Source organism: Marmota monax, unplaced genomic scaffold (assembly GCF_021218885.2).
Source record: "Marmota monax isolate L192 unplaced genomic scaffold, Marmota_monax_Labrador192_F-V1.1 WCK01_AAM20220418_F8-fsc00181, whole genome shotgun sequence".
Taxonomy (NCBI): Eukaryota; Metazoa; Chordata; class Mammalia; order Rodentia; family Sciuridae; genus Marmota; species Marmota monax.
In genome coordinates, this window is record NW_026694276.1 from 2013324 (window position 1) to 2040256 (window position 26933).

Here is a 26933-nt window from a genome sequence, read left to right on the forward strand (position 1 = left end):
TCTTGGTCAGGAAGGGGGATTTATAGGAGAAAACAGACATCCCTAAGTCTTTAGGGATATAACTTTTTATTATGGTGAATTTCAAATACATATTTTTTAAAAAACAAAATAGCATAATAAGCCCCACGGACACATCACCCAGCATTAATATTTACCCATTTCTGTTCTTATTTCATCCACTTTACAGACTCCCCATTAATTCATACTCACTCTCCTCCCTTGAAAGTATTTTAAATAATTATTATTTAAAATACAATATAATTTAATATTATCTTAAGTAGTTCTCATTTTTCTTCTCAGGTAAAGTTGAGATACATTGAAATGCACAAATCTTAACATACAATTTTAAGGAATGGAAACACTTTTTTTCACGTCAGGCAGGTAATATGCCATGTGGTAACAAGGCTCAGAGGGAAGCGCATCCCACACAACAGTGTGAGCACCCGGTCATCTTGCTCATGACCCGAAAAGGATGGAAATGCTTTTAAAACATTAACAGGGCTCAGAGTAGCCACCCAGAGACTTGGCAAAGGAGGGGTGATTCTGTTTCTACTATCCCCCAGGGAGAATCCAGAGCCAGACAGGTGTCACCCACTCTGAGTCTTCAAACCACAGAACCATGGCTGCATACAGTCACAACCACCCAGAGAAGCAGGTCGACACTGGCTTGGGTTTGTCTTGGCTGGGTGTTCAAGAAACAGGTTCTTAAATAAACCCAGGTTTTGACAAGAGCCAACTGTGACTAGAGGTCTGGGGAGCTGGGGAAGGCACCTCCAGCTCCTATCCTCAGTCTCATCTCCCTTCTTCTCTCACAGTCCCTTGCCAGAAGATCCTTCTGGAAGAATATGGAGGTAGGGGCAAATGCCACTGAGCTGGGGACAGCAGGTCAATAGGTAGTAGCTGACTCAGTAGCAAGTGCTTTTTTGTTATTTTTGGCCTTCTCCCCAGAGTCCCCCCACTGCCGGGGAGAGACCAGCCTTTGTTGCAAAGTAGGAATGCAATCCACTTGGCACTAGGAACATGAAAATTGCAGAGAAATGTCAGAGTATGAAACATCAGTCCCCCAGGTAAGACTTTCAAACAATCCAAACAGTCCTATAAGAGTTTCCCAAACTCCTGTTCTTTGTTCTTTTTTGCATTAGTAGGTCCCAACTTGGGATTGGGTACACACTCTGAGGCACAGCGACCTGACCTGACTTGTCCATTGTGAAGGGAAGGGGCAGGAGGAAGACCTTTCCTATTGTTCTTCAGCTGGTCAGACCACAGCCCAGCCTGTGGGCAGCCAGCTCCCTGCAGTCTCCCTCCCTCCTCCTCACCCTCTGAGAACTGCTGGCCTAGAGCTATGTCCCCTGGGTCCTATGGCCTGACATACCAACTCCAGCCCTCTGATGATGTTGACTGATGATCTGTCTGATCATCAGAACTGCCTGGAGATCATGTTAAAAGCACACATTCCTTGGCTCTACCCTCAAAACTCTGATTCTCCTCTACATCTTCTTCCCTTACTCCCTCACTGAAACTCAGTTTTATATGGCTCAAGCTTATATTCCATTTGGAAGTAAATCCAATAGACAAACTTCTTATAAAACCAGATTCTTAACTTATGGTCCACAAACCACTTCCCCCATACAACAGGATGCAGAGTTTTAGGCATGTATATATTTTTGGACAGCAGGTCCATAGTTTTCATTATATCCTCTAAGAAGTCTGTTATCTCCCTCTTCCCTACACACACACACACACACAGAGCAAAATGTGCCATAGTGGATTAGTAATTTTAAAATAGCCTAATATTTTACAAAATCAAGAGTGTTCACATTTTAACAAGGTAACTGAAATACTTGTTAAAGCAGTGATTTTCAAATTATGCTCCAAGGGTTTAGAAAGACTGCCCCCAAAGAATGGGAATAGAGAGTTATCCTTTTAATGGAGTAACATTTATTTTCAAATTTCTTTTACATATGTATGTCAAAATATACTCTCCTGTCAGTATATCTAAAAAGAACAAATTAAAAAAATTCAAATCTCTTTTACATGTTTATGTTTCTAAGTTAATTTTTTTTTTTTTTTGGACCACACCAAAAGTTTCACACACCAAAAAAGTTAAAATGCCAGAGTTTTGAATGCAGGAGATGCTAAAGGTGGAACTGCAGGCATTGAGACAGGGGCAAGGATGCCTTCTGGACTTTCCTTTAAGCAATCCACACAGAGTCATTTCTTCTACCTACAAGTAAGACCTCTTCTGCAAAACAGGCAACAGACCCAGCAGTGGCCCAGCCCTGGATGACTGTCCTCTGTTTTCCACTTTGCCTAGCAATATGGTACCAGGAAAACTAGGGCTCCCAGACTTAAGGAGTCTACATTGACTCTTCTCTCAGCGTATTCTATTCCAACTTCCATTTTGACCATCACCCAGCAGACATAGCTCCCAGTCACCCTGTGGACACATCACACAAAGCAGATATGGGGGCTGCACAGAGCTTGGATGAGTAGCACCACCACACTCTAGGCCAGGCCAGACCCTGTCCCTGATGTCTAACCTGTCTGTAACTTAAACTGCCTGTCCATTAGGGCCAGAGCATTGGCCCAGAGGCTCTAGGAAGACACTGGGCAGTCTAGTGAGGGAGACAGCTCTGGTGTGACAACCACAGCCACCACAGTAAGCAGCTTCGAAAGCCCACAAGCCAGGCTCTGGGATGGTACTATGTGCATCTCTTCCTTCAGCCTTCACAAGACCCCCTAAAGTCTTGCTGATACTATCTCCATTGCCTTGACCTCTCTGTACACAGCCACAATCTGCTCTCCTTCGTCCCACTAAATTATGACCCCTCAAATCCAGAATGACTTTTCTCCCACAGCACTTCCCACCTTCAAACACACTTTATTACTTAGTTGTTTACCATATTTATTGTCTATTTCTGCCCCATCCCCATCCCAAATCTATATGAACATGGCTCTACAGGCACCTGGCACCGTAAGCTCTATACGAACACAGACCTTTTTTTTTATTCATGGATGTAACCCAAATGGCAGAACAGTGCCTGACACCATTGCTGTGCATGAGTATTTGCTGAAAGACTGAATGGTGGAAGAGGTCGTGGCCCTAGAGCAGCTCTGGAGCTGTGCAAGGTGCAGGGATTAGAGCCAAAAGTCTGGACCCTTTCTTGTCCTTCTACCAGCACTACATGATCATGGGTCAGTCATAGACCTCCCCTCTCCATAAATCAGAGATGCAATGCCCTGTTAAAATGCTGAGACAGACCCCACCCACCCCCACAAGTAAGCAACACCAATCTCTCAGGATAATTAGGAAAGCTCTTCGTGAAGTGGTTTAAAACAAACAAACAAAAAAAACCCAGCTACTGCTAAGAACCGCCTGAAGAGGAACCCAGGCATACTCTCCTGTTTCTGGGCGAGAGACCCGGACTGAAAGGAGCCCCACTGGCATTCCTGGCCTAACAGAGACAACCCTCTGCAGCAAGACCCTCCTCGATTTTCTGCTTGACGTTCCAGCCTGCCCTGATTCTCCCTCTTCTCCAATCTGTGTCTTCTCATACATATGGAACAACATCTGTTCTTTTTCCATTTCTTCTCTCCCAGCAACTCCCCAAAGCTAATCTCTTCAAGACAAAGGCTGGTCACTGACATTTATGGCCTTCAGTAACTGCAGCTAGACCATCGGGTGCAGAGGGTTTTTCAGTATTGTAATATCCCTAGGACTGAAAAGGCTTTGTCACTAAGAAACGAAATGCCCCTTTATAAATCCCAATCCCTTCCTGATAGGTGGAAGCAGGGTACACACGTCTGTCCACAAGGCTGGGCTTTATGAGAGTGTATTTCAGAGATGTGCTTCTCTTGCTTTTTAATGAGATCAAAATGTTCCATTAAATTGTTTTCACCTGAGTTTTTAATCAGACCAGTCAGAATGAGGCCAACAAGGGCCTGGCCAGTGCAGACCTCTCCAAGGACACGGTTTGCCTAGATGTGTCAGTTACTTAGGATGGAGAACATGAGCTTGGAGAATGGACTTCCACACTGTCAACCAGGGCAACAGAGGGGATTCTTTAACTCTGCTGGAGCAAATATATCTGAGCAGCTGCAACACCACAATCTCCTAGAATATGGTTTCTCACACTAGAGTCCCTAGACCCTTGAGAGTTCCCACATGTGCTCTTAAGAGTCCTCAAGTTCTCTAAATTAAAAAAAAAAAAAAAAAAGACTTTATTTTTTGGAGCAGTCTTAAGAGCACCACAAAACTCAGCAGACAGTACAGAGAATTCCCATGTATCCCCTCCCCAACAAAGAGCCTTCCCAACATTGGCATTCCCCCAAGAGAGACACACTTGATGAACCTACACAGATGGATCATATCACCCAGTGTTCACTATTTACCACTCTTGGCACTGTGTACTCTATGGATTTAGGCAGATATATAATGACATGAACCCACCATTGTAGTATCCTACAGAGTAGTTTAGCTGCCCTAAAAATCCTATGTGCTCCACCTATCCACTGACTGATTCTTTTCCTGTCTCCATGAGTTTCCAGAATATCATACAGTTGGAAACATATAGTATATTGCCTTTTCAAATTGGCTTCTTTCATTTGGTAGTATATATTCAAGTTCCTCCCCGCCCCACATCTTTTCATGGCTGGATAGCTCATTTTGAAATTTTAATATTCTGTTATCATTGATGTTATTCTTTTTTTTTTTTTGGACTGGGGATTGAATCCAGAAGTACTTAAACACTGAGCCACATTCCCAGCCCTTTATTTGTATTTTATTCAGACACAAGGTCTTGCTGAGTTGCTTAGGGCCTCCCTAAATTGCTGAGGCTGGCTTTGAACTCATGATCCTCCTGCCTCAGCCTCCCAAGCTGCTAGGATTGTAAATGTGTACCACTGCATCCAGCTCATTGATGTTATTCTTTTTTTTTTAAGTTCTAATCAGTTTTACATGACAATAGAAAGCTCTTTGATTCACTGTACATAAATGGAGCAGAATTTTTCACTTCTCTGGTTCTACATGAAGTAGAGTCACACCATTCATACAATCATACACGCACCTAGGGTAATGATGTCCATCTCATTCCACCATCTTTCCTACCCCTGCCCCTCCTTCAGCTCATCCAAAGTTCCTCCACTCATCCCATCCCCCCCCCATTATGGATTAGCATCCACTTATTAGAGAAAACATTCAGCCCCTGGTTTTTGAGGATTGGCTTATTTCACTTAGCATAATGTTCTCCAACCCCATCCACTTACCTGCAAATACCATAATTTTATTCTCTTTTAATGCTGAGTAATATTACATTGTGTATATGTTTCACAGTTTCTTTATCCATTCATCCTTGATGTTATTCTTAAAAATTAATGAAACACTGGGTGTGCAACTCAGTGGTAGAGTGCCTGCCTAGCATGCACAAGGCCCTGGGTTCCATCCCCAGCACTTAAAAAATTGGTTTGGATATATCTGAGTAATCTGGATGACCACCTTCCCTCAAGAACAGCTGTGAGATTCCAGGCCTTTGTGCTGACATCTGCTGTCTCACCTACTGTGGCACAATTCTTTCACATTCCTCCCATAGAAGAGTGGAGTCCACTCTTACACTCTTGAATCTGGGCAAGATTGTGACAAAGACCATTTGGAAAAATATAGTGGAAATGACACTATGTGACTGCCAAGTCTAGATCATAAAGAGTCACTTGGCTTCCACTCAAAAATGCATCTAAACATGGATTCATTTTCTGTCTCACCTGAGGTGCTTCATTTTTTTAATCTAATGATTAATGTTTTTAATTAATTCTGAAATTTTCTTAAACAGTCTCTCTCTGAATATTGTTTATCCTGCTTTTGTTATATAGTCTCTCTCTCTTATATTCTCTCTCTCTCTCAATCTCCTTAGATGTAAGTTGGACCATTTAATTCTATTTTCTAGGTATCTTAAATTCTTTACTTTTTAAATTTTTCTTTTTAGTTGTCAATGGACTATTTATTTATTTATTTATTTATTTATTTATTTATTTATATTCAGTGGTGAGGATCAAACCCAGAGCCTCACACATGCCAGACAAGTGCTCTACCACTGAGCCACAACATCAGGCCCTCTTAAATTCTTATTTTCTATCTCTGCACAGCATTCTGAGTAATTATCTCTTCATCTCTGTCAGATCTGCATATTTAACTTCAATATTTTTTATTATTAGTTGTTCAAAACATTACAAAGCTCTTGACATATCATATTTCATACATTTGATTCAAGCAGATTATGAACTCCCATTTTTACCCCGTATACATATTGCAGATTCACATCGGTTACACATCCACTTTTTTACATACTGCCATTAACTTCAATATTGATTTTTAGATTTCAGTGAATATCATCTTAGTTTATTTTGCTGCTACAACACAATACCTGAGATGGGGTAAGTTGTAAAGAAAACAGAAATTTATTTTCTCTCAGATGTGGAAGCGGATAAGTCCAAGATCAAGACACCAGCATTTGGTGTGTGGTTAGAGCCTTCTCATTGTCCTGAACTTTGCAGAAGAGGGAAAAGCAAGAAAGGGACCAACTACTTTCATCACTCCCCTTCCTAATCTATTCAGGAGGGAGGAGCTCTCATGACCCAATCACCCCTTAAAAGCCCTACTTCTTAATACCATCTCATTGGCAATAACTGGATTTTGGAGGGAGTGCATTCAAACCATTGCAAATATATATGTTTTCTTTCCAGAAATTGATTCTTAAAGCAAGCAGTACCCATAAAAGACAAAGTACCCATAAAAATACTAAATTACAGATAGTCCCTGACTTCATGAAGATTTGACTTAAGATTTTTCAGTTCCACAACACGGTGAAAGGCAGACGCACTCAGTAGAAACTGCACTTCAAATTTTGAATTTTTATCTTTTCCTGGGTTAGCAATATGGATAAAATAACCTCTTCTATGCTAGGTGGTGCAGTAATCATGGTTCCTGGTCATCCACTATCACAGGAGAATACCTAATAGTCTACAGTGGCTGTGTCACTATGATGGGAAGTTAGGCATATTAAATGCATTTTCAACTTTCAATATATTAATATTCAACTTATTAAGGGTTTATTGGGACATAACCATGTTGCAAATCAAGGAGTAACTGTATACTAACAGGAAACTTCTCCACAATGCAACGGTATTCAGAAGACCATGGAAAATACATCCAAAGTATATATAGAGAGACCAATCCTAGAAATCTATTTCCAAGAAAATTATTCAAGAGTGAATGCAAAAAAGTCAAAGTTTGTGCTTTAGCATCTTCAATCTACCCACCACTTCTCAAAACATTACCTTAGGTAATTCATCTTCCCTCCCAAAAATATTGGCTCCCAATAATCCTGAAGATTATATTCCAGGCCAGGTGCAATGGTGCGCACCTGTAATCCTAGTGACTCTGCAAACTGAAGCGGGAGGATTGCAAGTTCAAAGCCAACCTTAGCAACTTAGCACGGTCCTAAGCAACTTAGCAAGACCCTGTCTCAAAATAAAAAATGAAAAAGGCTGTGATAGAGTGCCCCTGGGTTCAAACTCCAGTACCAAAAAAAAAAAAAAAAAAAAGTTACATTCCAATTTTACAGACAACTGAACCTCACTTTACCTTTTTAAAAAATTGAGACATAGGGCTGGGGCTGTAGCTCAGTGGCAGAGCACTTGCCTAGCATGTGTGAGGCACTGGATTCAATCCTCAGCACTACATAAAAATAAACAAATAAGATAAAGGCATTCTGTCCATCTACAACTACAAAATTTTTTTTAAAAAATTTATACATAAACCACAAACTCCAAAATTCACCCTTTTAAGTTGTATAATTTAGTGGATTTTAGTATAATCACAAAGTTGTAAAACATTATCATTATCTGATTCCATAATATTTTTATCCCTCTCCCCCCAAAAATGAAGCACCATTAGCAGTTCCTCTCATTTTACCCTCCCCACAGCCCTTAGCAACCACAAATATTTTCCATCTTGATGGATTTACATATTGTAGATATTCATATAAATGGAATCCTATAATATGTGGTTTTTTGCATCTGGCTTCTTTTACTCAGTGTAATGTTTCCAAGAGTCGTTCATATCATAGCACGTATCAATACTATTTTTTCTTCTTTTAAAAATTTGTTCTCATTAGTTATTCATGACAGCAGAATGCATTTCGATTCATTGTACATAAATGGAGCACAACTTTTCATTTCTCTGGCTGTACACAATGTAGAGTTGCACCATATGTTCAGTCATACATGTACCTAGGGTAATTATATCCATCTCATTCCACCATCTTTCCTGTCCCTATGTCCCCTCGCCTTCTCTCCCTCCCCTTTGCCTCATCAAAATTTATTGATACTTAATTCCTTTTCACAGCTAAGTAACATCACATTGTATAAGTATACCACCTTTTACTTATCCATCCTTCAGTTAATGGACATTTGGATTATTTCCACTTTTTGGCTATTATGAATAATTCTGCTATGAACAATCATGTACAAATGTTTGTGTGAACACATTCTTTCAGTTCTCCTGAGAATATACCTAGAGATGGGTATGCTGGGTCATACGGTGGTTCTGGGTTTGACCTTCTGAGGAACTTCCCAACTGTTTTCCTTAGCTGCAGCACCATTTTATATTTCCATCAGTAACATATGGAGGTTCCAATTTCTCTGCATCCTCACCAAAGCTTCTTATCTGTCTTTATAGCCACACTCACAATTTACTTTGCCTTTTAAACATATCCTCCATGACTCCCTCAGGACCGCAGCTGTGGGCTGGAGTCCACCTGTACGCACTCTCAAGGGTTGATGTGCTCATCTTTTCCCAACTCCACGCTCAGTGACATGAGAACTTGAAATGGACTATGATAGGAATATTTACCCCTCGAAAATGAGCAAACACAATAAAGCAGGGCTTCCCTTCACCTCCCCAGGGAGCCAGCTGTTAAATATCTAACAGCACTACACAGCAGGATCCATTTACTCCTAACTCCAAAGTTCTCTTGGATTTGCTGTTTTCTTCAGCTTCTACCTGTACATCTTCTAGTTCAGTTAGACTTTCATAAAGTTCCATTCAACTCTCTTACACACAGCTACGTCACAGTTTCAATTGTGGGGACTCAGGATCCCCAGTTTATATCATAAGCTCAGCCCTTAATCTTGAGCTCCAAGTCCTTTCCTCTAACTGCTTACGGAGAACCTCAAACTAAACAGTTGAAATATAGTTTTCCAGGGCTGGACACAGTAGTACCTGGAAGGTTAAAATAGGAAGATTGTAAATTTGAATGCCAGTCTCAAAATAAAAATTTGGATTCAGCTGGGGATTTAGCTCACTGGTAGAGCACTTGCCTAGTGTGTATGAGGCCCTGGTTCAATCCCTAGTACTTAAAAAAAAAAAAAAGGATATCACACACACATGTAAAATAGATTTCTCTGGCTGAGAATGTAGTTCAGCAGAGTAGAGTATTGCCTAGCATGTACAGGACCTGGGTTCCAGCATCACAAACAAACAAAAAAATTAATTAAATTTAAAAATATTTCTCTGGCTGGGGTTGTGGCTCAGTGGTAGAGCGCTGGCCTAGCACATGCAAGGCCCTGGGTTCGATCCTCAGCACCACATAAAAATAAATAAAATAGAGATAATATTGTGTCCAACTAAAAAAATAAATATTTAAAAAAATATATTTCTCAACTGCTTTTGCCACTGGTGTTCCATATCTAAAGAAATGGTAATATTATTCACTTTGAATTGGTGATACAGGTTCTTCAGGGTCTTTCAATAATACTTTCAATAATTTTATCTGCTAGCAATTTACATCTGAATGATAATAAGTAATGTTTATATTTTTATAAATGTATATTTATTTGATGTTTTATAAGATATAAAATGCATTTGAACTGTGTAAGTATTTAGTTTCACTTATTTCTTTATAGCTTTTCAAAAATTCTAAACATGTAAAAATAAATAAATAAATTATTAGTCATGGCAATTTCCTTCCGCTCTGATAGTGAAACACTTTGCTCGTCACCTCCTCAAGCCAGGAGCCACATCCTTGACGCCTCTCCTGTTGGCCCCATGTATAATCACCAAGACCTATTTTCTACCTCTAAAATCTCTCTCAGATCAGTCCACCTCCTTCCAATCCACCCTCTGGGCTGCAGCCAGAGAGATGGCCTGAAATGAAAATCAGGTTGTCACAGCCCCACAGTGACCCTCAGGCTCAAGGGCCAGGCTCCTCCCCTGCAAGGTTGACAAGGCCTTCATTTCTTCCTCCGTGTTTACTTCTCCAGTCTTTTTCTTTATTCCAACCCTATGCCCATACATAACAATTTGTGATGTTGCCATTTCACCTCAGAGCAGTTCAACTAAAAATATTACTATGTAGATAGTGAGGGGACACAAATATGATCCTGACTATCCCAGCATATATGGGGCCAATATGTACAGCTGTGAGGACTGTGTACTGCACAACCCCTGGGAGTGAATTTATAAGACACTAAGTATCCTGTAAGATAAATACAAAATAAAAATGTTATAATATGCATAACACAACATGCTTTTTCTTTTCAGTGCTGGGGATTAAACATAGGGCCTTCTGCACACTGGGGCAGGTGCTCTTCCACTGAGCTACTACAACCCCAGCCCATGCTTTTAGAATTTTAAAAGGTGATTACCTCAATGTCTCCTAGTGTCCTTGTCACCTGTAATCCATATCTACAACCTTCCTTTATCTGGCTTAAAACCCAACAACTCTCACCCCAACATGAATATAGTCAGGCATAACATAATATTTCAATCCATGATGGACCACATGTGATAGTGTTCCCCCCTCCTCAAGGTTATAAAACAGCTGAAACATTCTTATTGCCTAGTGACATCATAGCCATCAAACTCCGGTTTCATTCTACCAGAGAGGGGTACCATTATCTCCTCTTCCATGTACCCCCAGTATCAATAGGGTGCCTCAGGAGTGCGTGTTCAATACAAACCAATTTCAGGGCTTAGTTGGAAGGCGGCAGGGGCTACTTCTGGAAGAACTAAGAGGCTGGAGATGGGGGTGGGAGGGACACTTACTTTTCACTCTCTACCCCTTAGACTTTTTTTATTAGATCTTAGTAAATGTTCTATTTCTAACTTTCCTAGGTATTATTAAATGTTTACTTTTTAAACTAATAGTGGAATACCTTTTTAAATTTTTTTTAGTTGTAGATGGACACAGTACCTTTATTTTATTTATTTATTTATTGTTATGTGGTGCTGAGAATGGAACCCAGTGCCTCACACAGACTACGCAAGTGCTCCACCACTAAGCTACACCCCACCCTCTTATACTTTTTGAATTGACTTCCATGTGGATGAATTACCTGTCCCCCAACTTTTTTAAATCAAGTATTAAAAATCTTAATGTCTCTCTCATGGAGATTTTAAAAATTAACTTCTTCTTGTTTTTTTGTGTGCTGGGAATGGAACCCAGGGTGCTTTACCACTGAGTTACACCAAGCCCCTTTTTGTCTTTTATTTTAAACAGGATCATGCTAAACTGCTGAGGCTCACCTTGAACTTGGAATCCTCCTGCCTCCGACTGGAATTATAGTTGTGCACCACAGTGCCTGGCTAGAGAGAAGATACTTGGCAGAAATTTCAGAGCTGGGAATTCGGGAAGGAGGCTGAAACAGCATTTTACCACCCTGGTCAGGAGCTGATACTGAGCTGATACTGCCCTGTGTTTCTCAGATGACTGACCTGTGGGGGTAATGTTCTTTAAAGGGAAAATTGGAAAATCAGAAAGTCCTAACCTGCTGGTGAAGAGAGTGTGTGTCATCACTAAAGAAAAGGGGACAATAAAACACTAGGTCTCTGAATTCCCCCTTTTTGTGCCCTAAAACCTAGGAACAATAAAAGCAATCCCAGGCTGAAGGTCTATATACTTATTATCTTAAAGGAGAATGGCTTTCTCTTATGCATAGGGGAACCAGGGCAAGTTAATGCAATCTGTAGACAGCTACTTTCTTACGTGTACACCAGGCAGATGCTCCTTGGGACAAGAAAACTAAGCAAGCTAATGTTGATGATGTCACTGCTTCTTCAGCCTTAACATATAAAACCCCACTGTGAGTGGAGACAGGTGCAGAACTGAGGGCACTGTGGAGAGGACACATGTCACTCACCCAACCTGCCACTTCTGGACAAAACACCATGCAGGACCGAGGTGCTATCTGTCAGTCTGTCACCACTGAACTCTTCTGGAACAGTAGCTGAACTCTTATAAGGTTTTCCCTATAAACCATAAACCCCCCATGCTGCCTCTGGGCACTTTCTTTTCTTTTTTTTTTTTTTTTATGGTACCAGGGATTGAACTCAGGGGCACTTGACCATTGAACCACATGCCCAGCCCTATTTTGTATTTTATTTAGAGACAGGGTCTCATTGAGCTGCTTAGTGCCTTGCTTTTGAGGCTGGCTTTGAACTTGCAATCCTCCTGTCTCAGTTCCCCAAGCCGCTGGGTTTACAGGCATGTGCCACCACAACCAGCTTCTTGGCCTGCCACCTACCTAATCACCTGGCAGACCTGGGCTGTAGATGAGATAGAGGGTGACAGAAACAGCTTCTCATATCTTTTAAAATGAGACCTGTACTGCAACTGGGGTAGGTGTGTAGTCTGTATTATGTTTGTAAAAGAAGTACAAAGTAAAAACACCAGGCCACTCCTCAGGACAGTCTTGTCCTCAGGCATTGCCAGGTGTTGCCAGTCTCAACTGGCCCAACCTCCTTCAATCACTGGGAAAACTGGAGATGGCTGAGTGGGCAGTCGTTCCTAGGATGGCAGAACTCCTCTGGCCATCCTGATCCCAAAGGTAAACTGTCAACTGCAGCCTGGGGCCAAGATCCGGGAGCAGAGCTGGGTAGGTGGTTTAGAAAAGATTCCCATTGGCCGAGCAAGTTTCTGCAAGAACAGTCCAGCCACTACCCCATAAAGCTGGAATCTAGTCTTTCCATGCCCTAGCTAACTTGACCTTTATTCTAGAAATAGCTGAGATCAGAAAAGTCTGTACACTGTGAAGGAGAGAAGAATACAGATCTTTCTCATGTTTATTTTATTTTCTCATGTTTAATAATTTTTTAGCTTATTACCATGTGGATATATTTCTTGTTCAAAGAAATTAAAAATCGAATATTTTTCTAAAATACTCTCCCTGCCTTTATCACTTACCCTTCCAGAGAGACACGAGTTTACACCTGGTTGTCTAAGTTAAGTATCAGAAGAGAGCACATGTTCCCTCTCCCCCACTCTGCAGAATGCCTGCCCCTCACCCCGCACATTCCCCTAGTCCCCCCAGAAGCACCTTCCACAGTCCTCCAAGGTACGGCCCTGGGCCTGGGGCTGTAGCGCTTGCCTAGTGCCATGAGGGTCCTGGGTTGGATCCTCAGCACCACTTGCCCTAGTTCCCCTGTGAATAAGAGAAAGCCATTCTTCTTTAAGATAAAAAATAAATAAATAAAATAAGGTATTATCCATCTACAACTAATATATGCATATATACATAAAGGATGCCGGCCCTGATGCACCTAGAAGGCGAGAGCTCGCTTCTCCACAACACTAATGGAGCAGTGATCACAAGCTGCCTTGCTATGTTCTTACTTCTCAGTCCTCCTGGTCCCAATTAGATGGTACATTCTATGACTTGTGTTTCTGTGTGGCAATCCCTGAATGTCTAAGGGTGCTTTGCCTGTAAGACACTCCACAGATATTTTGAAAAGTTTCATATGCTTTCAGAATTGGAGTGAGGTCTTCTAATCCACACTCTGACCCTGTGCAGACTTCCCTGATAGACTGACAGATGGTTATGGCTGTTTCTTAACTGAGAGATTAAAAATATCTAGAGGACTGGTGTTGAATAGAGTGCTAGAGTGCTTGCCTAGCATGAGCAAGGCCCTGGGTTCCATCCTTAGCACCACAGAATAACAATAATAATACTAATACTGTATAAAAACTAAAATATTTAGAGACACAGGAATTCATTCTTTTAAGATATTTTGCAGTAATTTTACCTACATTTAAATGTTTTAATAAATATGCTTGTTATTTAAAAATTCAAACAAGGGCTGGGGGTGAAGCTCAGTGGTAGTGTGCTTGCCTAGCACATGTGAGGCACTGGGTTTGATCCTCAGCACCATATAAAAATAAATAAAATAAAAAATGTAAACAATAAAGAGATATATGGATTAAAAAGGAAAAGTCTTCTTCCATCTCTCCTCAGTGCACTGTGCCAGTGATGAGATGCTATACCCCACAGAGCCTGCATCAGCCTGCTATCATAAAAGGGTCTCTACAGCTGGGTGCAGTGATGCATGCCTGCAATCCCAGCAGCTCAGGAGGCTGAGACAGGAGTTGAAAGCAGCCTCAGCAACTCAGCGAAGCCCTAAGCAACTCAGTGAGACCCTGTCTCTAAATAAAATACAAAAAAGGGCTGAGGATGTGGCTCAGTGGTTAAACGCCCCTGGGTTCAATCCCCAGTATCAAAAAAAAAAGGGGGGGTGGTTCTATTCTATTCTATAACAAAACAATTCAAATTGGGTGGCTTAAAACAATAGGGATTAGTGTCTCACAGTTATGGATGCTACAAGTCTGAAATCAAGGGCTGGCAGGGTTGATTCCTTCTGAAGTTGAGGAGGAGAATATGCTCCATGCTTCTACCCTGGCTTCTGGTGACAGTCCTTGGCATCTCTTGGTTTATCACATAACCAAGCATGACTCCAATCTTCACATGGCATCTTCCCTGTGTGTCTCTATGTCCAGATTTCCCCTATATTATAGTGACATCAGTCACATTGGAGTAGGTTCCACCCTAATAACTTCATCTTAACTCGACTACACCTGCAAAGACCCTATATCCAAATAAGGTCACTTTCTGACGGGAAGGTAGATGGGGGTACTCTAAAGTACGTATAAATTTTTGGAAGGTACAATTCGACCCATTACAGCTGCCCACACCTCAAATTTTCCACCTAGACCAGGAGAGAGGCATGGTTCCTGGTTCCATGCCTGTGAAATTTGAAAATGTCTTGGATGAAGAAATGAAAAATAAAAATACAAAAGCAGAATCGTGTTACTTCCTATGAGGGAAATAAAATCAAGGCTTATTGGGCATTCCTTGAGCTTTGTAAATTTTATATTTTTAAGCTTCATAACTAAAGTTTCTTGACATCAAAGACTGTCTCATCTATTGTCCTAACCCCTCTGCCTAGATTAGCACCTGGTACTACAATGTCATACAACAAATATTTGTAATTAATAAACTCTGTGGGGTAGATATTATTTCCCCCATTTTAAGGATGAAGAAGCCGGTTACGAACATTCAGTCATATGCCTAGAGTAGCAAGGCTGGTTAAAAGGGCTGGGACAGATGTAGTACTGAAACTCAAGCCCACCCTTCTTCAAAGCTCTTGTCCTTTCCATTAAACTTAAACCAGTTGTCCTCAAAGTGTGGTCTCATGACTGGCAGCAGCAGTACCTGAGAACCTGTTAGAAATCCTAATTCCTAGGCCCCTTCCCTTGATCCACTGAGTCAGAACCTCTGGGGTGGGGCCAGCAACCTGGGTTTTAGTAAACCTCCTGTAACATGGATATCTATCGACTGCAGAATGGAGGGTGGGAAGAATGGGGTGAAAGGTGGGGTTGCACTCAATCAGGAAGCTGCCTGGCTGGAGTCAAGAGTAGGTGTAGCATTACGGATCGGCTTCGTCATTTTTTATCTTTGCAGTCACCTCCTATGCTGTTATGAGATTTCCAGAACTCTCCCCGCTTCTCCAACCACTGTTGCCAATTTTTATGCTGACAAATTTTATGCTGAAAATACATTACCCTGCTATTTTACTTTTTACCAGGTATGTTTACTTACTTATTTTTGGAACTGGGAATCCAACACAGGGCCTACTGAACACTAAGCACGAGCTCTACCATGGAGCCACCCCCACCATACAAACAATTTTTTAAAGGGACGGAAGAGAGCAAAGTGCCTGGAGGTAATTACTTAAATCAGAACTCTCGAGTTTCTTCCCTCTGTTGGAAATGATGAGACCTTCTGTGGAGCACACCTAATGAGAATCCCCAAGTTCAGTCTCAGCATTCCCATCTAGAAAAGACAACTGGTTGGGGCTGGGGCTGGGGCTCAGCGGTAGAGCCCTCACCTAGCACGTGCGAGGCCCTGCGTTCGATCTTCAGTACCACATAAAAATAAATAAATAAAATAATAAAGATATTTTAAAAAAGAAAGAAAGAAAAAAGACATCTGGTTGTTCTCTCTAGTATAAGAATGAAAAGATGCTTTGAAAGCAAAGGTATAAAAATGAAGGAGGAACTGACCAGGCTCCGCAGAGTGTCATCTACACACCCAGAAAGAAGTGCCAAGTGTGGCAGGTGTAGAGCAGACCTAGCCACCATCCTTATCAGTAAACCAACAGGATACGGTCGTTCAGGCTGGTTGCTCACTGGCCAGATGTTGGCTTTGGGCTACATAGATGCCCAGGACCCAGGAAGCCTTTGTAAGAACAACCTGGGTTTTGTCGTTGCTGCTGCTGCTGTTTGTTCTGGAGATTTATAGTTGTACATAGTAGTTGGACTCGTCCCCACAAACTCGTATGTGCATAGAATTCTATTTCAGTCCTTGATTCCCCCCTTTTTCCTCCTATCCTCCTTCCCTCTCCCATTCCCCTTCCTCTAATCTACTAGACTTCCTTTCCCTTGTCTACTAATTTATATTTGATTGGTTCTTTTTAACCTATGCATAAAGGTGAAGTTCCCTATCAAATATTATTTATATATGCACATAATAGGATTTTCTGAAAATTCATTCTGCATTGCCTCCCCTTACCCATCCCTCCACTCTGCCTCTCAATCTCTTTCTTCTACATTACTTTATGTTATCCTATCCTTACCTCCCCCTTTCTTTTATTTTACTCTAGCTTCCCCATATGAGAGAAAATATTTGACCTTTGAGATTTTGAGTTCCACTTAGCATCATATTCTTCATTTCCATCCATTTACTGTCAAATGCCATAATTTCATTTTTTTATAGGTGAAACTCCATTGTGTGTGTGTGTGTGTGTGTATCCCACAATTTCTTAATCCATCCACCTATATATGGGCATCTGGGTTGATTCCATAATTTACCTATTGTGAATTGTGCTGCTATAAATGTTGAGGTGGATGTATCACTGTGGTATGCCAATCTTAGATCTTTGGGGAAAATACCCAAATATCTGGGTCATATGGTGGTTCCACCCCTAGTTTTTGTTTGTTTTGATGTGTGTGTGTGTGTGTGTGTGTGTGTGTGTGGTACTGGGGATTGAGAGGAAAGTTCTCTACCAACTGAGCTACATCCCCAGCCCCCTAGTTTTTTGAGGAATCTCCATGCTGCTTTCCAGAATGCTTGAACTAGTCTGCAATCCCAGCAACAATGTATAATTGTACCTTTTTACTCCCAACCTCACCAGCCTTTATTATTGTTTGTATTTTTTTTTTTTTTGGTACCGGGGATTGAACTCAGGGACACTCAACCACTGAGCCACATCCCTAGCCTTATTTTGTATTTTATTTAGAGACAGAGTCTCACTGAGTTGCTTAGTGCCTCGCTTTTTGCTGAGTCTGGCTTTGAACTTGCGAGCCTCCTGCCTCAGCCTCCTAAGCTGCTGGTATTACAGGAGTGCACCACTGTGCCCAGTTATTATTTGTATTCTTGATCATTGCCATTCTGACTGGAGAAAGAAGATTTTTTTTTTTTTTGGTACCAGGGATTAAACTCGGGGGCACTCAACCACTGAGCCACATCCTCAGCCCTATTTTGTATTTTATTTAGAGACAAGGTCTCACTGAGTTGCTAAGGGCCTCGCCATTGCTGAGGGTGGCTTTGAACTCAGCCTCCCAAGCCACTGGGATTACAGGCGTGTGCCACCATGCCCAGCTGAAATGAAATCTTAGTGTAGTTTTGATCTGCATTTCCTTGATTGCAAAATACCAATGATATTCTTCATAGAATTAGAAAAAAAATATTTCTTAAATTCATCTGGAAGAATAAGAGATCCAGAATAGCCGAAGCAATACTAAATTAAAAAGAAAGAAAAAAAAATAAAGAAAAACAAAGAAGGATGCATCACAATACCTGATCTGATATTACATTACAGAGCTATAGTAACAAAAACAGCATGGTATTGGCATCAAAATAAACATGAATACCAATGGAACAGAATAAAAGACACAGAGACAAATTGACATATGATATTTGAAAAAGGTGTCAACAATATATTTTACAGAAAAGAGAGTCTTTTTAACAAATGGTGTTTTGAGAACCTATGTAGTCCTTATCCTAGACTCCCATCTCTCACTCTGCCCAAAACTCAAATCCAAGTGGATCAAAGACTTAGGAATTAGACCAGAAATTTCATAACTTAGAAGAAAACATAGGGTAAACACTCCATCATATAGGAAGTGATACATCATTGAATTCTTCCTTCCCAAAGCAAAAGAAATAAAACCAAGAATGAATAAGTGGGATTCCATCCAACTAGAAAGCTTCTGCACAGCAAAGGAAAAGAGTGTGTGAAGAGTGAACTACAGAATGGGAGAAAATCTTGGCCAGCACTTCTCCAATAGGGGATTAACATACCAAAAACCAAAAAGCAGAATGGATAAATGGGCAAAAGAACTAAACGGAAACTTCTCAAAAGAAAAAAAAAAAAAACCACAAATGGTCAACAAATATATGACCTGGGTTTTGAAGGAAGCTACTTTTCATCTTGGGGGCCTTGATGACAGGAGAGGGTGGCGGTTAGACACCGGCTGGTGGGGAGCGGCTGGAGCCCTGTGAGGTCAGGAAAGCAACTGGAGAGGGTCAGGAGGCTTTGCAGAATAAATTCCGAAAACACCTGAAACAATAGCAACCTGGAGGGTGCAGGGCCGCTGCCTTGCCCTCGCTGTCTCCAGCAAATTTTAACAGGGTCCACGGTGAAAAGGGGGAGGTGCGGGTGGTAGAAAAGAACTGAATCTAACGCGGAATGCCTAACTACAAATCATTCGCTGACGTCCACAATTTTTTTTTTTTTTTTTTTTTTTTTTTTTTGTGGTTTGTGCTTCCAGGTAGAAAATGAAATGCTCCTTTATATGGTGCTAAAATTGGTAAGAGCGCGACTCTGTCCCTCCCACCTCTCCCATCCACGACCAAGCACTGACAGCGCAAGAGACACCCTCACCTCCTTCACGCAGCGCTTGCAAACCTTGCATCTCTGCCACCCGGAGCAAAACATTACCCGGAACTGAGCGCAAATTAGCACCTTGTGCTTTGCCAGACCAGAAATGGCCTGGGTCCAAGCATGAAATCTGGTGGAAGAAATTAAGGCAGAATGCCAATTCTCCTAATTTTCAGGAAGGCCTCGGATGCTCCTGTTTTTGTTTTTTTTTTTTTTTAGCAGTCACAGGAGGAAACAGGAGAAATCCTGCAGTTTCTTTATTTCATACCTACTGATAAACAAGCCTTCTCGTTTTTTTCCTTTCCCTCTGAGCAGTGCCAACTTCTATAATGGTTAGTAGATAGTAATTAAACGTCATATCCCCTGCTACTTCAATTGAAGCCAAAGGAAATTACTCTGGTTAAAAAAAAAAAAAAAGAAAAAGATATATTCCATCTGTACACACATATACAAAAAAAAAAAAGTCACTGGTCCCATAATAATCTCCATAGATACTGGGAAATAATGTTCATAGATACTACAGAATCTTAGTGACCATATTAACCAATGAGTGACTCTCTGTGTAGTAGGTCTTCTAATGATCCTAATCTTTTTTCCATTTTCATGCCTCAGCAATATCATCAGTACATTTTTTTTGTCTCAACTGCCCACTAAATGAAATTCCCATGTGTTTTCTTCCTAACCTCTGAGCACTACCTGTTGAATAGTGTTTTCATCTTTTACTTTGTTCACCAGGAAGCTCAGGGTCAAATGTCCCATCCAGTTGCTTATATAGCATTCACATATTCATTTAATTATTCTTTTTGCATCTGTCATTTTAAAAATATTTATTTATTTTTAGTAGTTGTTGGACACACAAGCTTTATTTATTTATGTAGTGCTGAGGATGGAAACCAGGGCCTCACACATGCTAGGTGAGTGCTCTATCCCTGAGCCACAACTCCAGCCCCTGCATTTTTAATTTTAAGTCATATTTTTAAATTGTGTCATTTTAAGTTTGTCATTTTAAGTCGCTTTTGCTGAGGCTGGCTTTGAACTTGTGATCCTCCTGTTCAGCCTCCTGAGCCACTGGGATTACAGGCGGGCGCCACCGAACCCGGCTCCCACCTTGTTTCTAAACATGTTCTCCTTCCCTCCTTCTTGCAACCCTCCTACATCAGTCTCCCAAGTTGTTGGAATTACAAGGTGTGCCCCCATGCCCAGCTAATATTTGTTATTTTAAGCTGCCAAGTTTTTGGGTAATCATTACAAAGTAATAGAAAACTGATATAATCATTTATCCATGAATACAAAGATTATAGTTTTTAATTCCTACTGGGCCATGGGAGATTTCTGTCTCACTAATATCTGATTTTACAAGATTAATAACTCTATTGTTAAAATACTGATATGCTGTTCTTCCCACCTGATACCTACTACATCTTCAGTTTTTATTTAAATTTTACCACTTCTTTAAAGTCATCTTCTTCCCTTGTGAAGATCTCCTTAACCACTCTAGCCCACACAATTTTTCTCTACTCTTTAGCGTTATGGTACTTGATAACCATTATAGCCTCCACTTATTGAGTATAAACCTTGCGCTGGTGTAGTGGGTTGAATAGTGTCCCTCCAAAATCCATGGCTACCAGTGACGTCAGAATGTGATTTTATTAAGAAGCTGTAACTTCACAGATATTATTAACTGAGATGAGGTCATATTTGATTAGGATGAGCCCTAAATGCAATGACAAGTGTGCTTAGGCACTGTGGAGACAGAAAGGACTCCGTGGAATGATGGAGGCACAGGCTGGATGCTTGCAACTGCAAGCCAGAAACACCAAGGACTGCCAGTAGCCCCCAGAGGCTAGGAGGATGCCAGGAAGCATTCTTCTCTAGAGCAGTCAGGGAGAGTATGGCCCCACTGACACTTTGACTTTTAGCTTCAGGGACTGCAAGAGAATAAATTACAGTTGTTTTAAGCCACTTAGTTTAGGATACTTTGTTCCAGCAACCTTAGAAACTAATACAAATAGTCAGTGTGCATGCCTTATTTCTCATTTCCACAATAATCTTTTGAATTAAACAAACATGGTGTGCTCCTTTGTTAAATGAGACACTGAGATTCAGCGATTTGCCTGAGTGTCGCAGCCAGTGAAGCATCGCCTGGGATATGACTCGGGTCTCCAGAGGCTGTGCCCTCTCACGGCTCCTTCCTCTCTGACCTCATCCCATCATGCACTTGGTCTCTATTTCTAACTGCATCTAACTGCTTGTTCCCTGTATGCTCCATGGGGATTGGTTTCATACATAATTCTTCTATATTATTATCAATCCATCATGTTCAATAAATACTTGGTGAGTGAATTGCTATAAAGTTCAGAGGATTAAAGTTTTTAAATACAAGAGAAAAAATAAGTATTTGGTGGGAAAAAAAACAATAACACATGATTTCTAGAGGAAATCGGTCATGGATATTTTCAAACTGCAAGTACTCTGGTAATACCTATTCTCCGGAACCAGGCACCAATCTGGACAGTGTTTGTCAATATTCTAAAGGATAAAAAATAGAAAGTATATAGGGTGAAGGAAATGAATGTTGGAGACAAAGTGGCCTCCATCAAGTGACCGGCTGTATTGCTTAACTCTAAATAGGAAATTTCTTGTGTCAGAAGAAAAGATGTTTCCCTTCCCTACATCAGATATTTGGATGCCAAAGACCCTCCACGGGTCTTTGGGGCTAGAACTGTAGCTCAGTGGCAGAGCACTTGCCTACCGTGTGTGAGGCACTGAGTTTGATTCTGAGCATTGCATATAAATAAATGAATAAAATAAAGGTCTATCAACATCTAAAAATATATATGAAAATTTTAAAAGAATCTGATTTTTCTCTTTTCATGGTTCTTTGTTGTCTTCTGACTTCCTGCTAGCCTTTGTTAATTTTATGTTTGGGCACTACTCCTTACTTCTTTTCCTTAATAGGTGGTCCACATAGTTTTATTAATATTTGTAAAAGAAGGCTCTAACACCAATCTTTTAAATATTTTTACCAATGGAAATAAGTTGACCTATTCATTCAAAATTTTACTGAGCAGGGCTGGGGTTGTGGCTCAGGGGTAGAGTGCTTGCTTCACAGTTAAGAGGACTGGGTTCGATCCTCAGCACCACATAAAAATAAATTATAAATAAACGCATTGTGCTCATCTACAACAAAAATACATTTTAAAAAATTTAGTGAGCAACTAATTGAGGGCTTGACATGCCTGACTTTCCCCCAAATGCTACCGAGAGCCAGACCATTCTTATAAGAATTTGTACGAAGCCAGGTGAGCAGATAATTGATGTCTATATCTTTTCTCTTGATGGCTTACTATTCACTCTCTTATTTTCATGTGATTGGGGTTGGAGGTCAAAATAATCAATTTCAAGCAAAAAGCCAATTTTCACTTTCCTTTCTAATTCAGAAATAGCTTTAAAAAACAACAACTGTTTTGCATGGAGTGAGAAAGGGATGCTCTGCTTAGTATGCAGACTTATTCCAAGTAGTGTCCAATATATATATATATATATTTTTTTTTGCCTTTTTTTTCGTAACAGCACTAAGATGCAGATTTAGAAAACCATTTTCTGGGCCTGTGAAGTTCGATCTATTTTTCACAATGCAAGTCTTGTGGATCTTTTAAAAATGCTTTTAATGATACATGACAAATTGAAGATTAAAAAATAGGTGATAACCCCATATTAGGCTTCTCGCACTTAAAGGAATTTGAAGAGTAAAGATCCTAGGAAGTATGAAAAACGTATTTTTTTTCCAGCAGCTGTCAAGCACTACCTATAATTATCTGTTCTGCTCTTTATCTGGTATAACATAGAAGGAGAGCTTAAGAAAGAAATGTGACAAGCCGCACAATTTTTATCACTTACCAGAGGAACAGTACAGATGGAGCAAAAACTATGAGTTTAACTTATTCTCAAGAAATTTGGCAGAATTAGCCACTGCCTGCCTGACTCGGACAAGCTGGCAGCTTGATAAAGCCAACAGGCTCTTCAGCCTTCTGTTGGGCCCTCCCTGTCTCAGTCATCCCAGGTGACAATGAGCTCTTCTGTTCGTCCTCACAGCCAATGCCTCCCCAGAACCTGTCAGCTGCCTACACGGGGAGAAGCTAATGATGTCTTTAAAACTCCATGCTGTCAACCTGACACACTCCTAAGGAAACAATGAACACTTCTACTCTTTGAGGCACTAATTCTGCTTTTAATGTTTCATTCCATAGATAGACTCAAGGCTGCATCAATATGTAGGAGGATGTTCACTGTAGCATTGTTATAATATAAGTGACGGAATCAACCTATTCATCAAAAAGTTTCAGCTTCAATAAATTATGGAATAAACATACAATGAATTGCAATTTAGTTGTTAAAAATAAAGAGGCAGGGAGCTGGGGCTGGGGCTCAGTGGTAGAGCGCTGGCCTAGCACGTGTGAGGCACTGGGTTTGATCCTCAGCACCATATAAAAGATAAATAAATAAAAATTAAGATATTGTATCCATCTACAACTAAAAATATATGTTAAAAAATAAAAGAAGAGGTAGAGCTAACAATAAAAACAGTAGAATATAGAATGGGACAAATATTCTCCCGTGCTATTTATGGAAAGTTAAAAACATAGATGTACTTTTTCGGGCATAAAGCCTTTCAAAAAGAATATATATGTTGAACCTTTGGGGACTATAACCTTTGTACTTTTTGTATCTTTGGCAGGCACAGGCAGAAAATTGTATGGTGGCTAAAAATCCAGCTGCCTGAGTTCCTGCCCTTTTGCTAAAGCTGAGTAACTACAGACAGGCTCGTGTCTCTATAACTTCTTAAGTTTCATCATCTACACAATGGGGTTTTATTCAGGGAAAATGTTAAGTACCCATTATTGCGGCAGGCACAGTAATACAAAAATTAAGACAGCATATAATACTACTGGCCCTCCATGCAGTTATATTCTCGTCAGAACAGATGGACAATTAAAATAAATATGTGTGTGCATGCATACATATGTGTATATGTAGAGTATATATTGGATGGCAAACAGTGCTATGGAAAAACATAGAAAAGGAAAGAAAAAGAATAATGTGAGATAGAGTGGGGGAAAGATATTAATAGTGCTTACCTCATAGAGTTATTGTCAGGCTAAATGTGTTTAACATTTTATTATTTGTTAATACATGTAGGTCACTTAGAACACTCATAAGTGTGAATTATTATTTTGAGTATGTGTTACTTTTATAATGAAAAAGCAAATAACATTTTAAAAATAAAATCCATGCTCCAAACTTAGATTAAAATCTCACATCCTCCTTTAATTGTTTGAGTCTTCCAACTGGGGATATACGTTTTCATTTTTCAAGGGTAAGATTATGTGGTTTGGCCAAACCGGCCATCTGTCCATTCCTAAGCACCAGACTGCTTCCTGCCTGGGAGCCTGCTTCCTCATCTTCACCTGTCAAAATCTTCCACAGCCTTCAGATCACAGCTAAAACTCACTCTCAGAGAGGCCTGCTTTAATCTTCTCCATCTAAATTCTCTCATAATAACCTCTCATCATATCCTTCAGTTTTCTTTCATAGCACTTAACCAAATTTATAACTACAAGTAGATTGGAGTGATATATGTGATGATCAACTCTGCTTTTCAGGCCAAACCAGCTTCTCCCTGAAGACCAACAAGGTGGGGAGATATAGAGAGGAGAGGGGAGTTGAGGTGTAGTATGGACAAGGTGGACCGTTTCTACTCCTGGCTGGATGGAGGAGAAGCAGCTGACAGAAATTTGAAAGGGTTAAGAATGAGTTATAGGGGTTAGGATTGTGGCTCAGTAGTAGAGCGCTTGCCTAGCATGTATGAGGCACTGGATTCGATTCTTAGCACCACATATAAACAAACAAATAAATAAATAAGAATGAGTTATAGGTGTTCTTTGCTAGGCAGGAACTTTAAGGGTCAAGCACCTGTGTTTGTAGGGAAAGAAGCTGCTGCTCCTCTACATAAGGAGCTAACATCTGCTAACATCTCTTCAACTTGTTTGTTTGTTTTCAGATAAGACCCTCCAGAGAAAACCACAAGAAACCAGTTTAAGCAGTTAAGATCATAGAGTCAATTTTTTGGTGACCTGGAATAAACTTTGCTTATTATGGTCTCATTATAAATGCTAAATTCTCCACCCCAGGTGCATTCTCAGCTGCCATTTTTGAACATGCAATGATTGAAACAGAATGATCTCAAACTGAGTATGCTCAGAAATGTGCCCATCTTTACATGTGATGACGTGCCTTTCCAATATGGATATGCAGAACTCTTCCCAGTTCCCCTTGCCTCCTGTGTTTGGGAAGTTATCCTCAGTGTCATTCTTACTTGCTGCAAATCAAAAAGGTTTTTTCATTTTTTATCTCGTGGTTGTGCTTGTTGGCTTTGCAAGACCATTATGTTTGGTTACATATGGATTTTTATAATGCTGCTGAGGAGTAAATTAATTCCCTTCCTTCTGAAAAAAAAATCATCAGTGAAAAATGCACTGCTCAAGAAGATTGTATTACTGTTATTGGTGTTGCTTGGTGTGTTTGCAGGTATGTAGATGAATTCTTAGCATCCTAGGAAATACTAAATTGTGTATACAGGTTGGTGCAAGAAACTGCACACTGGGAGGCAGAAACAGCAGGAGGAGGATCCAGAAAAATCTCTCTCAGTTGCAGTAACAACTTCTAGAACAGCTCTTAGTTCACTTGGGAGTTTTAAGTGGGTACCTTTTTGAAACATGTGAAGCTCCTCATTATGAACTAAGCAAGAATGAAAGTGTGTGTGTGTGTGTGTGTGTTGCTTGTTAATTTATCAAAGTTTTAAAGGATTGTTAGCATTGCAAAGGATGTAGGAAAGGGGGAAGTGTGTACAAGACTAACAGAAAGTTAAAAATCGGGGCAATTTCTCCAAGAAAGCAATTAAGTAATATAGAACAATATAAAATATATATGCCTTTTAGTCAAAGAATCCCCATATCTAGAAACATAATTTAAGAGTTAACTGAAAAATAATAGAAGCCAGGTGTGGTGGTGCATGCCTATAATCCTAGCAGCTTGGGAGGCTGAGGCAGGAGAATGGAGAGTTTAAAGCCAGCCTCAGCAATTTAGTGAGGCCATAAGCAACTCAGTAAGACCCTGTTTCAAAATTTTAAAAAATTTTAAAAAGGGCCAGGGATGTGAATCAGTAGTTAAGTATCCCCAAGTTCAATCTGTGATGCCAAAAGGAAAAAAAAAAAGAAAAGGAAAGAAATTTGAAGCAAATGGAGCTACAAATATGTATGCAAAGGTGTTCACTTCAGTATTATTTATGTTAAGAGAAATTAGAAACCATCTGAATTAGTTGGTTATAAAAATTAAATTATATACATGCTACACAACTCTATGCAGCCTTCAAAATGATGAAGTAGACTTACTTTTATATGTTTATATATTTTTAGTTGTTGATGGACCTTTATTTTTATTTATTTATTTATATGTGGTGCTAAGAATTGAACCCAGTGCTTTACACATGCTAGGCAAGCGCTCTACCACAGAGCCACAACCCCAGCCTCTAGATCTACATTATTTTTGGTTTGTTTTTTGGTACCAGGAATTAAACTCAGAGGCCCTCAACCACTGAGCCACATCC

The 26933-nt window shown here is 40.3% G+C and overlaps 1 protein-coding gene and 1 non-coding gene across 4 annotated transcripts in view; both read right to left on the minus strand.

Annotated features, from left to right (window-relative positions):
• Nucleotides 1-26933, minus strand: part of Elapor1 (endosome-lysosome associated apoptosis and autophagy regulator 1) — an 83496-nt gene that overhangs the window by 44914 nt on the left and 11649 nt on the right. The window lies entirely within an intron of this gene.
• LOC124108752 (small nucleolar RNA U13) lies at nucleotides 372-474 on the minus strand. The gene has a single exon (XR_006856762.1). It is a non-coding gene; the product is annotated as a small nucleolar RNA U13 (small nucleolar RNA).